The sequence below is a fragment of the Crocuta crocuta genome, unplaced genomic scaffold, assembly GCF_008692635.1.
Source record: "Crocuta crocuta isolate KB4526 unplaced genomic scaffold, BGI_CrCroc_1.0 scaffold201, whole genome shotgun sequence".
Classification (NCBI taxonomy): Eukaryota; Metazoa; Chordata; class Mammalia; order Carnivora; family Hyaenidae; genus Crocuta; species Crocuta crocuta.
In genome coordinates, this window is record NW_027527813.1 from 529,577 (window position 1) to 545,773 (window position 16,197).

The 16,197-nt window shown below is 36.2% G+C and overlaps 1 pseudogene; it reads left to right on the forward strand.

Annotated features, from left to right (window-relative positions):
- The first annotated feature begins 1,113 nt into the window (after positions 1-1,113).
- Positions 1,114-1,443, forward strand: LOC144240578 (large ribosomal subunit protein eL42-like; annotated as a pseudogene).
- Positions 1,444-16,197: the final 14,754 nt, after the last annotated feature.

The window sequence follows — 16,197 nt, forward strand, 5'->3', positions numbered from 1 at the left end:
GGAAACCTATGAACAGGCAATGTGGAGAAGAGCAAGCAGGTATTACAAACTAGCTTGGTCCAAGAGACAAGTGTGGGATAGGAAATAAGGTTAATATGACAAAGACTGTGACATATGTGGGAAGGGTCCAGGGGAGCACTCCATGTTAGAAAAACGTATATATCTGATATGAACTAGAATAAGAGATGAGGAATAGGATTTGTGAGAAAAGCAGCCAAATGCTACTGTACCTAAATTCCATAGTCCTAATCCACTTGTAAGTTGCATGGGAGTTCTATGAATAGTAATATCAGAATTCTACAGTTTGTTACCCGCATCTCTTGACTTAGAACCCAGCCCCCCATGCACAAGGCCCTGTATTTATTTCTGAGCCTTATGAAATGGCCCATATGTACTCACCAATAAGTTCATTTTTGTGTTGTACTATTTCCCAAGATCACCTGTCTCTGTTGCTTTTCTGTTTGCTTCAGTAGTACTCTAATCACTAACCCCAAGTCCTCAGAGTGTTAAAGCCGTGTGGTGTTAGGTGTGCTGCCCAAAATTTATCACAGAGTATCAGTGTATCAGAGTTCAGAAAACACTTTTCAGTAGTTTACTTCTACATTTCTCTCTCTTCCTAGAACCATTACTAGTATCCAGGTTGCTGAGATGAAGATGAGTTTGAGCAGCCAGCAACTATGCTGTGTTCACATTTATTCAAAGATTACCATTTTGGTAGTAGGTTCATTTACCATATTTGGCTGCTTCCTTTAGCATAGATTCTTTAACAGAAACCACCTCAGCTTTCTTATAAATTCATCACTGTTGGGTAATTTCCAGTTCTCCTTTTAAGGTTAGGTACGTATAAACATAGCTTTATTTCTTGGGCTCCTCACATCCCTTGCAAAAGGATTTCTGTCCAGTCTGTCCCACTAATAGTTGTCTAGACATACTTAACGCTTGCTGTTGGAAAAGGACTTATTGTAAGCTGAGCTGTCTCCCAAATTTTGTTCATTTGGTTAAAACAAATGTTTGCTGAGTGTCTGTTTGATTGTAAGAATATGGTGTTAAAAAAAATACTGTGCTTTTAAGGAGTAAGTTGAGCTTTTCCGTGCCGATAGCCTTCTCGCAGCCATGTTGAACATTCCTAAAACCTGCTGGACTTTCTGCAAGAAGTGTGACAAACACCAGCCTCACAAAGTAACACAGTACAAGAAAGGGAAGGATTCTCTTCATGCCCAGGGAAAGCGGCGTTATGACAGGAAGCAGAGTGGCTAAGGTGGGCAAACTAAGCTGATTTCCCGAAAAAAGGCTAAAACTACAAAGAAGATTGTGCTGAGGCTTGAATGTGTTGAGCCCAACTGCAGATCTAAGCGAATGCTCGCTATTAAGAGATGCAAGCATTTTGAACTGGGAGGAGATAAGAAGAGAAAGGGCCAAGTGATCCAGTTCTAAGCTTCGTATTTTGTTATGTTATGAAGTCAATAAAATCTTGAGGTCATGTTCACTTCATTTGGTTATAGTTGGTCTTTTGAGTGTAAAATAAACTAGTGCCCTCAATAAAATTCCCATTTTGGGGAAATTTATGCTTGAAAAGAAAAAAAGGAGTAAGCTGATAGGACACACGTACACAGAGATAAGTGTAATGCAGCATGACCAGTGCTGCTGTAGAGGTGTGTGCAAAGTACTAAGGGAACATGGAAGAGGGAATGTTTGTATTTTCCTGGGGGTATTTCTGTAAAAGAACACTTTGTGCTCAGCCTTAAGGGGTGAAAAGTATTTGTTAATGTAAAGTCGGGGGAAGAGAACTGATATTACAGAAGGAGAGAACAGCGAATTTCAAAGTATGAAAGCAGAAAAAGTAATTTTGGGGAACTGCACAAAGATCTGCATTAGTGTTGATGTGGAGTATTCATGGAAGGGATACCAAGGCTTGAGAAACAGCTTAGAGTCAGATTTTCAAGGGTGAAATAAGGCTTTGTTTTTTGTTTTGTAGAGGAAAGACTAAATGATATTCTCCTTGTAGAAAATAATCTTAGTCATATGAAGGGGCAATCAAAAAGTGTGCAAAAATATAGAGAAAAGGCATTATAGAGGATTATACAAATATGTCAGGACATTGAATTGGCAAAAATACTATGAAGTTTTAAAATTAGGAGTTTTTAATGTATGTGGTAAACATTTTTTAACTTTTTACTTAGTGATAGTTGTAGGTTCAAATGTGAATTGTGAATTATAGATTCACAGAGAGATCCTGCATATCCTTCAAACCATTGATTTAATTTACACCTCACCAGTTACATGCACTCCTTTTGTGTATTTAGTTCTGTGCACTTTTATCACATGTATAGATTCATATGAGCACCACTGCATTCAGATTGAGAGCACTTCCATCACAGGGACCCCTTGTGCTACCTGAAGGGCTTTTTCTCACCTAATACGGAGCTTTGAGCGTATTTTGTGGCTTGGTGTCTCTTGAACTGTGGTATTTGGATCACCCTAACAATAGCCTAGTGTTCTTTTTAAATATACCAATTCTACCATAGAAACAGTTTTCTACTCACATTCTGTATGAATGTGACCCTGTGACCTATATTTAAATAACACCCCCCAGGTGCTCCGGACACTGTACTGCAGGGGGATGACTTTGAGCTGAGATCTGAGTGATGAGAACATGATGCAAATACCTGCAAGAAGGAGGTATGGACAAGTGTCATCCAACTGGAGCATGCCACAAGGCATACATAAAATTTAAAAATTCTGGTAGCCAAATCAAAGTAAAAAGAAACAAGTAAAATGAATTTTTACAAACACGAAATTAAAACAATTGGTATTGAGCATTTTTTTTGCTTCAAACTATTCCAAATCCAGTGTGTACTTTGTACTGCACATCTCATTCGAAATTAGCCATATCTGAAGTCCTAGGTAATACATCTGGCTAGTGGCTACCGTATAGGGTAGCACAGATCTAGATTTAGACAGCTAACAGCCAATATAAAGGCCTTGAAAGAGACTCATATAGACATGTGCAGCTGACATCTGGAAATTGAATGTACTGTTGTAGAACTTTGGAATAAAATAACAATTAGATATATAGATTTAGAAATCATTGATAGAGTTGTCACACAGTGTAATTTTCAGTGATTCTCAATGAAGACTCATGTATAGGTTTTTTTTTCTAACTGTATACTTGCACCCCAAGAAAACTTGGAAAATCTTGACACTTGGAGGAAGGGATGGATAAATAGGGAGGCATGTGGATCTCCAGGAGAGGGGGAACAGAGACAGGGAGTTCCTCCATCATTGATTCTGATAGGACCCCTCCCTGCAGTCCCCACTTCTGGCTGACAACCACTGGTGTTTAAAAGGGAGATGAAGATTTAAGACACTAAAAAGGATCTAGAGAGGAGGAAGGCGCACCACAGACGTAAAGGAGAGGGTTTAAACAATTGAGAAAGGCAGGCGGAGATTATACATTTGCAAATAACCATATTATTGAGATTGTTGAGAACCTAGAGTAGTCAAGTGGACTAAGATGGGCTCTGAAGATGGTGGTGGAGACAGAACTGGGACTAGCTACCTGAAGGTTAGAGCTAGAATGACTGCAAGAGGGTCATGCTGTGCCCTCCCAGGCAGAATTCCTTAAATCTTTTAAGTTTGGTGAAGGTTTATCACAGTTCCCTCTTCTCTAGTCCTTAAGCTAATGCAGTTTAGTTAATTGCTTGCTAACACATGTCTGTCTTTACCCTGACCATACTATAGGATCACTTGGGGGAACTTTACCCACTCCTAATTCCCTCCCCATCTCTAAATAAGTCAAAATTTCTAGGAGTGGGGCCTAGGCATCATTTTTTAAGGTTCCCAAGTGATTGTAATGAGCCATGGTAGAAAATGGTTCATTACTTTGATCACTTTTCTACCCAGTGATTACCTTTGTGACAGAAAATAAATTTTACTCAACTTCTTGCCCCCAGAGTTTGTGTGGCATTTGGTTAGCTGTCAGGAAATGTGAAGAACAAATGAAAAATGAAGGCACTAACAAATGAGGAAATGTGACCAGGGAACTAGTTAATCCCTGTGGATAGCTTAATAATTAACATTTCCTTTCTTTCTAATGGATAGTTACCAGACCAGTTATTAAATATACTGCACATATTTTGGAATCATTAGTGTGAAATTGTTCTGCCAAATTGGTCTAATTTACAGTATTTACATAAAAATCTCAGGCTCCAAAGTTGGTAGGGCGATTCTTGAAGTCTTTTTGTTTGACTACATACACCAAAAGATGTAGTATGATAATTGCTCCACTGAGTACAATATATAAAAGAAATAACTGCATTTAGGATAAATAATTTTTGCTATCAATTTAAAGTAAGTACTTCCTATTTTCACATAGTTAACAATTCAAGAAATTCTATTATATTTAAAATTTAATGCTGTGGCTATTTAAACTTCCAATTTAGAAGAATATTTATAGTTCTTTGTTAGGACTCTTTTAAGGCCACTGCAGTAACTTATTTAATTGACCCTTCAGCAGTTGCCTTTTATGACTTTCAGTGAGAGAAATATGGAAAGAAATAGACAAAAAATGTTCTGCAAAAATAAAATAAGCTGGTAGTCACTAGCAAAATGCATCATCGTCATAATTGAATTTTCAGTCCAGGACATAGAGTATAGTGTCCCTAGCCCAAGTCCTCATAACTAGTAGGTATCTCAGTAAATGAGAATTCTTTTTCTTCTGCTCCACATGTAGCTGATGTTGTGGTAAGGGTTTGGAAAATCAAGTTTATTCTTACAACAGTTCAGCATTAAAAAAATGCATTTATTTTCCTACAGATGAAAAGAAGTGAAGAATTGATAACTAAAAATCACAATCAAGAGGACATAAGTATTCTTCGTTGTTGGAAATGTAGAAAATGTATAGCAAGTTCTGGTTGTTTCATGAAATACCTTGAGAATCCAGTGATTACGGTGAGTACTCCAAACTTCAAACAATTTCTTAGTGTACGAATGCTGCGGGCACACCCACAGGTGCACACCTTTCCCTTAATGCCTGGCTTAGCTTCTTTTACGTTCTTTTACCTCACCATTGAAAACATTTTCAAAGTGCTATTCAGAAGGCATCCCATCTTCCACAGTTAAATTTATTTTTAGCTGCTAACATTAACATGCCCTTAAAGTTTTAAGTGCAGTATCATAGAAGTAAGTTGAAGATAAAAGTCTGTGTTTTTCTTATCCCCACTATGTATGAACCTTAGTAATCATTACACAATTACATTCAAGATCCTGGCGAGAAATGGTAAACTTATTTTACACACTCACACACAGACACATTAAATACCACACACATATTAAATACACACACACATGTGTGTGTATGTGTTTAGCATTCAATATGGGCCTAGAAGTCAAAGTTGATGTATGATTGAAAGTCAGTAGGAAAACCTGAATAAATATTTAAAAGCATTTAACTGGTCATCCTGGTAAAAGTAAAGGTTTTTTAAACAACAAAAATAAAAGCCCTAAACTCCTCTAAGAGCATTATGAAGGAGACAGTATGACAGAGGTGCAAACTAGATCATAAATCCATAGACTTTATAGGAAGTTCTCATTTCAATAAAGAGAGTGGCTGTAATTACCTGCCATTACTCACTTCCCCTTCTTCAAAAGACACTCAGGGGTTGTTTTTTTTAGGATTTTTTTTTTTTTTTGCCTCAGAAGTCTATCAAATTAGCTAACTGGAAATGATAATAATAGATCATTTTGGTTGTATACTTACTACATACCAGATAATTTGAAAAAATGAACAAAGCAATTGGGGAAGAAAAAGTGGTCATGCTGAGTGTTTTGTTGGGTATAATTTACCCAGAGTAAAAAAAATTAAACATACAGCTTGATAAATTTTTTCGATTGTGCTGTGAATCAGATCAAGGTCTACATTTCCATCACTCCAAAAAGTTCTCTTGACCTTTCCCGCCCATTCTCTCCTCTACCTCCCACAGGACAATCACTATACTGATGTCTTTGACCAGACTAGTTTTGCTTATCCTTAACCTTCATTCACATAGAATCAGACATCATCTGCTCTTTTGTACCTATTCAGCGTAATGTTTTAGACATTAATTTGTGTTTTGTGTTTGTAGTTTGTGGTGGTTGTTTTTTTTACTGAGTATATGCTATTTATGAATATACCACACTTTTTTTTCCTATGGATGGACATTTGAATTTTTAGTTTTGGGTTATGAATAAAACTGCTATCAGTATTTTTGTAAAAGACTTTCTGTGCTTGGGTTTTGATATTTCTTTTTTGGTTGTATGTAGGAATGAATTCTGAGGGACACGGATTAGGTTTTTTTTTTTTTTTTTTAAAAAAGCTATTTAACAAACACTAGTATAACATGCCATGTCAGGCATTGTTTCCATATGCTCTACAAATATTAATTTGCTTTATAGGCTTACAGAACTCAACTGCAATCTTAAAAGGCAGTAACTAGGCTTTCTCATGCCTGCTTTTTTTCATCATTCAAAATCTAAATTAGGGAGCTCCCCAGGGTTCTGCTGGAAAGTTAGTCACAGCTCCCTTCACTCAGTTACCAAGCTATAGCTTCCTAAACTTCACTGGTCAGTAATCCTTCCTGAATCATTAGAGTAGGTGTATTTTGTTTTTTGTTTTGTTTTTTTAGAAACTGCTACTAATTTTCCAGGGTGAATATTAATTTCCAACAGCAATGATGAGAATTCCAGTTGTTCTACATCTTTGTCAATACCTGTTATTTCCATATTGTAATTTTAGCCATTCTGCTAGATATACATTGGTATATCACTATAATTTTAATTTACGTTTTTTGCATTTCCCGACTGATTACTGATGTCAAGTACCTTTTTCTGCATTTATTGGTTAGGCATTGTTTTAAATGTTTTATATTATTTTTTCTTTATAGTTTATAAGAGTAGATTGTCTTGAGGAAAATAATCTCCATTTCATAGATAAGGAAACTGAGGCACAGACAATTAAATAATTTGCCCCAGTCTGTACTTTTTCAAGCAGTGCAGCACTGGGACCTGACATTGAGGGTCCACAGGGAGTACTCTAAACTCCACACTCAACTTGCTACTTTGGCTCCTTCCTCAGGGTATCATGCAATCTTACACCTTCTCAATACAGTAGCTTCTACTTCCATTCACCTGCAGAACTCCCAGTCATTAATTCGTTTAATAGTTATTTAATGAGCAAGAAAACTCTAGGTGCTACTTTAGGATGTATTGGGATGGATTGTGGAAGAGAGTGATAGAGAATACAAAAAACATGCTTGTCCTCTAAGAGCTTTTATTGTATTAATACTTTTTAGGAGCTTTAAACTCTAGTTAAACACAGGCCAAGCAATGTGGACTGATGTGATAAGTACAGTAGTAGAGAGATGTGCACAGACTGTACCTGGGCTCGTCATAGAAGGTTTCCCAGAAGGAGAAAAGAAACTATACACACACATGCATATAACTTTTTAAGTATAGTTTGTGAGCCATAAAGTTCACCCTTTGTAAGAATACAATTAAATTATTTTTACTAAATATTTGTGTTGGGCAAACACCACTATAATAGTTTTATTTTTTTTTTTATTTTTTGTTTTATTTATTTTTGAGACAGGGAGAGACAGAGCACCAGCGGGGGAGGGGCATAGAGAGAGGGAGACACAGAATCTGAAACAGGCTCCACGCTCTGAGCCGTCAGCACAGAACCCGATGCAGGGCTCGAACCCATGAACTGTGAGATCATGACCTGAGCCGAAGTCGGAGGCTTAACCGACTGAGCCACCCAGGCGCCCCTATAATAGTTTTAAAACCTTGCCATTACCCCAGAAAGTTTCCTCAGACTCGTTTGCCCTGCACCCATGCCCAGCCCTAGGCAACTACTGATCTGTTTTTGTCTCTGTAGCATTATATTTAAAATATATATAACATATATGTATACTTTTTCACATACAAACTATTGAAAGTGTCTTATATATTTATATAAAATAATTTATGTTAAATACATATTTATTAAAGATATATATTCAATGTTTACATAAAATGAAATATATTAAAATATGTAATAGGCATGTAATATAAGACCTACATATATAAAATCTGTTAAAAACTAGGCTTAGGAATAAGTCAGCATCATTGTTAAGTCTGGAGGAAGGAAGAGTATGTAATCAGGCGTCCTGATGGGGCTTCTAAAGTGGTAATCGTGTTTGTATTTACTAAACTGGGTAGTGGGTGTATTGGTTATTTGCCTCTTTTTCAAACTTTCTTTAAACTGTAGAAACACTACATTATTAAATGGAAACGTTTCATAAAAATATTAAAGATGAATAAAAAATCCATTTTGATTAAAGGAAACTATAAAATACTGGAATCTGAACATAATTTTTATTAGATGCTATGCTGAAAGGATGCTAAATTTATCACCTATTAAATTTATTGCCTAGTAAACTGCAAGTAAAAATATGTGGGTATAAGAAAAGTTTTGTTTATTTCTGAAAGTGTTGTTTTAACTTTGTAAATGAAATCACACAGTACATAGGTATCTTCAGGAATTGTTGCTTTCATTTAAATTGTCATGTTCACTGTAACTCCTACTTATTTTCATTTTTGTGTAATGCTGTATTCTGGTATAATTCATTCCACCTTTGGTAATTTGAGTCTTACCTTGTTTTGTTCTTAAAAATTGTGCTGTTAGGAGCTTTCTTGTATGTATTCTGGCACACATGGGCAAGAGAGTATTTCTAAGAATAAAGTCACAGTGTCATAGGGCATGGGCATGTTCAACCTCACTGGGCAGCGCTAAACTGTTGTCAGATGTCAGTGCCGTGAGCAACCCACATCTTCGCCAGCGTTTAACATCTCATCTTGGAGGCCGTTGGTCTTTTCTGTGAAATGTCTTCTCTTTTGCCTGTTTCTGGTGGTTTTGCTTTGGTTGTTCAAAGTTCTGTGTGTATTCTAAATCTGAATCTTCTGTTTGTTTTTCTTTTGTAAATATCTTTTGCCGGTTTGTAGAAGTTGTATTTCACTCTTTGTGGTATTTTTTGATGAACAGAAGTTCATAATATACTGTGATTGGATTTATTAATCATCTCCTTTATGTTTTGTACCTTTTGTTTAAGAAAAACTCCTGTGCCCTGAGGGGAAGATGTTTTTCCTTTCCTTTCACTGAATACCAACGTTGATGTTAGCAAGTGTCTTCTTTCTGTGTTCCTCTGAGCAATATATTATTGCTTGTTCACTCTTACACTGAGTTATAACCCAACTTTATGTAGGAGATCCCCCTTAAAATCTCCTCACCCTGAACAAACCTGGACTCCGTTTCCTGTCTTCAGCACCCCACACAGACATGAAATGGCCCTCAGAGCAACCTAGAGGATTAAGAACCTGGGGACAGCGTCCATCGCTTTTGGCTCAAGAACCACACTTCTTTCACCCTGTCCAACACCAGGAAATGGAGGTTACATGCGGCCTCTCAGCCCCCACAAAACTATCAACTGGATACTGGGATCACAGTAACTTGTGCTGCAGAATAACCAAATACCTTCAAAACAAAGCACAAATGCAGCCATCACGTCTCTTTCAGAATACTGAGTGGGTATATCAGCTTGGTGGAAGCTAGGTCATATGTGAAATTTGAGCTGTAAGGAATCTTGGACATTTGAACTTTAGTTTTCCAGCCAGCGGCATGTAGCAAGGCAAGCAACAGGCAATTTAGAGTGGAATTTCAAGGCAGTCTGTGATGCTCACATGGAGAAAAGGGGCTCCTGCCCTTCTCTTTAGGGTTGCAGCACATAAAATATAAGTAAGAACCAAAAGCAAAATAACAAAAACCCTAAAAATATAAAAATAAAATGACAGAAGTTCCCTCCATTTGTGAGATCTTTGCCAGTGGCTAGGGATGGTGTTCTCAGTTTTACTTTTTTAGTCAGTTTTAATACAGTTTTGGACATGTTGAGGTTATATGGCCTATAGAACATTCCAATAGACATTTCTAGGAGGGTCCTGATTCTGAGGATATGGGATTGAGAACATCTGCATAAAAGTGTGGATTTGGGAGTCATGAGCATACAAGTGGAGAATGCAGCTATGACAGTAGGTGAGCTCACCATGCATAGTGAATGCAGTAAAAAAGGGCGTACAGGCAGTTAGAGGATGGATGGAACAAATGAAGCTCACATGGTAGAAGAAGAGAGTAGTAAGAAAGGCAGGGCTGAAAATCAGCATACAGTGTTAACAGAATTCAAGGGAGGGATATTTTCTAGAAAGTGGGATTTGCTAATAGCACTGAGAATTGTGGAGACATATTGAAGAACTGACACTAGCTTCAAAGTACAGGTTGTACCCTGCTCAATTCCAGAGGGTGCTGGTCTGTAAAAGGTGCCCCCAAGATTGGTGTAGACTTGGGAAACTGGTCATATGTAGAGACCCTGCATGGCAATTAATAGTGTGTATTGGCTTTAGCAAAGAGATCATTGGCCCATGTTCATTGTAGTTGACATAGTTGTAGGGGCAAGTACCGGCTTCTAGTGAGTTGGGGAAAATGGGGACTGAGAAATAGTCCATCACTTACTAAAAAGCATTACAATTATAGCTGAAAAAGTCTGATTCTTTCTCAGTTACATTCTGTGAAGTGTTTCAGCTTTAAAACACCATTGCCGGGGCGCCTGGGTGGCTTAGTTGGTTAAGCGTCCGACTTTCACTTGGGTCATGATCTCACGGTTCGTGGGTTCGAGCCCTGCGTCGGGCTCTGTGCTGACTGCCAGCTCAGAGCCTGCAGCCTGTTTCAGATTCTGTGACTCCCTCTCTCTCTGACCCTCCCCTGCTCATGTTGTCTCTCTCTCTCTCTCCTAGAAATAAATAAAAAAACATTTAAAAAATTAAAAAAAAACAGCATTGCCAGCACCAATGTAGCCATAATGTAATCACTCGGTATTAAATTGGGCTTAATATTATTGGGTTACATAGCTCTTCCACCTTCTTTTGGCTACGTATTTTGTTCATTTTCTTTCTGACTATATTAATCTGATGGTATCTTTCCTTCCATGGCTACAATACTCAAATCATATTTATATTGTTTATTACATTTTAAATATTTTTTTCCCTTAGTGTCAGCATATATTTCATACTCAGTCTTTCCACATGCTGTAGACTTAATGATGTCCTCTGTACAAGTTAATGTTGAAGTCTTCTTCCCCAGTGTGACTGTATCTGGAGATAGGTCTTTAGGAGGTAATTAAGGTTTAAGTGATATCTTAAGGATGGGGCCCTCACCTTAAAAGTCTGTGACCTTATAAGAAGAAGAAGAGAGAGATCTTCTATGTCTACGATGTGAGGTCACAGTTAGAATGCAGCCATCTATAAGCTGAGAAGAGAGCTCTTACCAGTATCTGAGCATTCTGCCTGCCAGTTTGATCTCAGATTTCTAGCCTCCAGAACTGCAAGGAATAAATGTCTTCTGTTTAAGCCACATAAACTATGGCATTTTGTTGTGGCAAATCAAACTGAGTAAGACACAACAAATAGTTTGTGTAATAGACACTGGAAATACAAATAAGAGAAGAGATAAGCCCTGTTATTGTGAAGCTTTCAGGATAGTGGTCAGTCATTAATTTAGTGGCCAAGTCAGTGGCCAGAAGAAAAAGTATAGGGAACCATAAGAACAGTACATGGACAGGACTGAAACTGCTTGTGACAGGAAGGTAGAATGTTCTAAGCTTTGGGACCAGCAAGTTCAGAGGCCCTATGTTGGAGAGTGTGGTGTATCATGGAACTAGAAGATTTCCATGATTGGGGTTGAGAGATCAAGAGGAAGTTTTGACAAGATTTGAGGGAAAAAAAGTTACTAGATCATTTGTGGTCTTGTGAGCCAGATTAAGGACTTTGGTTTTTATTCTAAAAGCTGGGAAGTTACTGAAAAGGAGTGATATGACCACCAAATTTTAAAAAAATCATTTTGGCGATTGGGTGAAGAATGAATTTTCGGAAAGTTAGCAACAACAAATGTGGGGAGACTACCCTTAAGGGAGCCTTTAATATTTATTTTTCATTCATTCTGACTTTTTGAGTTTAAAAAAGAGTGTTCACCCTGAAGTATCTCCTCAGAGTCCAAATAGGGGGAAAAAAAGGGCAGTGTAATAGAATTTGGTTCCTTTACTTTTTTTTTAATAGTTTATTGTCAAGTTGGTTTCCATATAACACCCAGTGCTCATCCCCATGAGTGCCCTCCTCCATGCCCATCCCCCCTCCCCCCCACATCCATCAGTCCTCAGTTTTTGTCAGCATTCAAGAGTCTCTCATGGTTTGCCTCCCTCCCTTTCCACCCCCATTTCCCCCTTTCTTCTCCCCCAGAGTTCTCCCTTAAGTTCCTCCTAGTCCTCCTATATGTGCAAACATATGGTTCCTTTACTTTTGTAACACTTAAGACATTGAATTAATAATGTTAATGTAAGTGACATGCCTGTTACTCTGCCTTTTCCTTGTGTTTACAGCTGTAATAGTTAAGTGTATAGGTGGCTCACTTTTAATAAATTAGCTGAGGGAGTATTACTGCCAACATTGGAAATGGCAAATGTTAAACATTTTTCAAAATATCATGCATGGAATATTAAATTGTCTATGTCAACCTTTTACATTTAACTTGTTCTGCTTAATTAACATCATAAAGATCATTAAATGATAAAAAGATAACACATTAGGTTTATAATTTTAAAACTAAATGAAGTCCTCCGTACATACATTCTCTACCCTTAAAGGACAAAATAACAATGCCTTAGCTCCCCCTGCTGCTTGAACAAATTAATTCATTTATGAGATATTTTGTCAACATTTTTCTGACAGCATTAAGTGAAACCAGCTGTTAGTTAACTTTTCGTTCTTCCCTCACATATAAATTTGAGACTTGAAAAAACTGGTAAGGTTTTATTAAGTCATAGTAATACAGTTTTTCTAATTTTCAGTTTGATTTTTTTCTCGGAGGTAATATCTCATGCCATGACTTGAAAGGTATTAAATTCCTGAAATTGGAATCCTTCTGTTTTAGTGATTTGTCTTAAAATATATCCATTAAAATTTGTCTTACCAAATAAATTCGTGTCATTTTTAAGAACTTAGATGATTGTAGATTTATAAACTAAACTTAATATTTTATGATATGTCTTACTTTACCTGTAAATCTATGCTGAAAGTAAATATCATGAAGAGTATATATATTTCCTAGGACTGTAAGTACAGGTGAAGTAGTTGGCAGTCTCATTTATAATTGAGGCTTCTTTATTTACACTGGCTGGCTTTGTCATATCTAAGTTTTCTGAAGAGGGAACAGAACACCACATATTCTTTATCTAGCCTATACATTCCTCTCACCTGTATCAGTTGCTGTAACCAAGTTTCCTTTTTTTTTTTCTATTGGCATGAAACTGTGATTTAACTCACCTATTTAGAGAAAAATTAATAGTTCTCAAATAAAGATCAAGTTGGGGTCCCATATCAGAAGCAACTATAGAATTTTTTCTAAATCTACCTTTCCTCTTACATAAGTATAGTGGTTTTGGTTAATTTAAAAATAAGTTGTGCCTCAGGTTTTGTTTGTTGTGTTTTTTTCTAAGGCTCAGGAAACGTAGTACCACCTTAAAACATACTCATGCTGAAGATAACAGAAAGTCTGATTGCCCTGAAAACGATAGTATTTATTAGATGCAGGAAGTAACAATGGAAGCTTAGTGACCGAAGACAGCAGTGTTGAAGCCTGACTACCTGATGGAAATGCTTGTTTTACTACTTACTATGTGACCTTGGACAAGTTACATAAAAGTAACTTTTCAGGTGTAAATGTACAGTTGTAACATTGTGGTTTGAATTTGCATTTGTCCAGTGGCTAATGATTGTTCTGCTTTTTCATGTGGTTTTGAGCATTAGTATATCTCCTCTGTGAAGTGTCCGGTAAAATCTACACTCAATTTTTTAAAATGTGTTTTCTTCGTACTTGGTTTTAAGAGTTTATATATACATATATATGAAGAGTTTATATATATATTTTCTGCCTAAAATATTCTTGTCAGGTATAGGTCTGTGTTTTCATTTTCTTAGTGATAACTTTCAAACAGTAGATTGTTTTCATTTTGATGAAATCCAGTTTATCATATCCTGTTCTTTATGGATCATGTTTTTGTGTTCTGAGAATACTTTTCCTATCCCAGGGTTTCAAAGGTTTAATCCCATGTTTTCTTCTAGACATTTTACAGTTACAGCTTTTACTTTTTACGACTCTGATCCATTTTGAGTTATTTGTGTGTGTGGTGTATGGTAAGCATCAAGGTTTTTATTCTATCACCAATTATTGAAAAGTATGTCTTTTATCGTTACATTGAAATATTTACCAAAAATTAATTGACCATATATGCAAGTCTGTTTTGGGACTCTACTCTGCTACACTGATCTAATAAGTGTTGGCATTAGATAGTGTATGGCCTCTACCTTACTTCTTCTGTTGGAGAGTTTCTCAGGGTGTTTTAGGTCATTTTTCATTTTCACATATATTTTGTAATCCATAATTTTTAATAAATAGGTCTTCTGGGATTTTGAGCAGGATTGTGGTAAACCTGTAAATTAATCTGGGAAGAACTGGTATCTTAAAAACATTGAGCCTTCATGGTATATTCCTTAGTTTAATTAGATCTTCTTTAATTTCTTTATGTAGTATTTTGTAGTTTTCAGTGGACAGTCTTAATTATGTTGTGTCAAATTTATACTTAAGTAGTTCATGTTTTTTATTCTATCATAAGTGATACTTTAAACATTTTCACTTTTTATTTGTTGTTAATATACAGAAATGTGATACAGAGAAATTTGTATGTTGATGTGTACTAAAATTATGCAAATTTCTAAAGCAGCCTTTTTGGTGAATTCCTTAGTATTTTCTTCATATTATATTGACTGTGAATAAAAAAGTTACTATGTTCTTTTTTTAGAAATTGTACTAAAATATGCATAACATTAAATTTACCAGTGGGGGTATTCAGTGCATTTACAGTGTTGTGCATCCATCATCACTGTCTAATTCTGGAACATTTTCATACTCCCAAGAGGAAAGCCCATACTTATTAAGCTGTCACTCTCCATTTTCCCTTCCCCCCAAACCCAGGCAACTACTAATCTGCTTTATGTCTGTAGATGTGAATATCTCTTATAAATGGAATCATACAATATGCAGCTTTTTGTGTCTGGCTTCTTTTGCCCAGTATTATGTTACCAAGATTTATCCATGTAATAGCATCTATCACTATTTTATTTCTGTTTAAGCTGAAAAATATTTTGTTTTATGGATATACCTCATTTTGTTTATACATTAATCAGTTGATGAATATGTGGGTTGTGTCCACCTTTTGGTTATTGTTGTTAGTGCTGCTATGAACATATGTGTACAAGTTTTTGTTAGAACATCTATTTTTATTTATTGTGGGTATACACCCAGAAAGAGACTCAATAGGTAAATTGGTAATTCTGTTTAACTTACTGAGAAACAACAAAAGTTTGTTTACACAGTGGCTGCATCATTTTACATTCCCACTACAAGTGTTTGAGGGTTCCATTTCTCCACGACCTCACCTATGCTTATGTTCTTTTTATTTTATTATTTTTATTAGCCTTCCTAGCGGATGTGAAGTTGTATTTTGTTATTTTGTTTATTTTTAATTAGTGTGTCTCTTTTCTTTTTCTTGCCATACTCTACTGACTTGGACCATCAATACAATGTGGTATAGAAAAAAATGAATTGTGTATGTATTACCACATCTTTAATCATCTATTATTCAACACTTAGGTGGCTTCCATATCTTGGCTATTATAAATAAGGCTGCATTAAACATAAATGTGCATCTGTCTGTTCAAATTAGTGTTTTCATTTTTGGGGTGTGGAGGGGGAAAATACTCATTAGTGGAATTATTGCATCATGTGGTATTTATATTTATAATTTTTTGAAGAACCTCCGTACTGTTTTCCACAGTGGCTGTACTAATTTACATTCCCACAAACAGTGCACCAGAGTTCCTTTTTCTGCACATCTTTGTCAACACCTGTTATTTCTTGTTTTTTATTTTAGTCATTCTAACAGGTTTAAGGTGATATCTCATTGTGGTTTTGATTTGCATTATCGATAGGTATCAAGAATCTGTTCATTCATGTGTCTGTTGGTC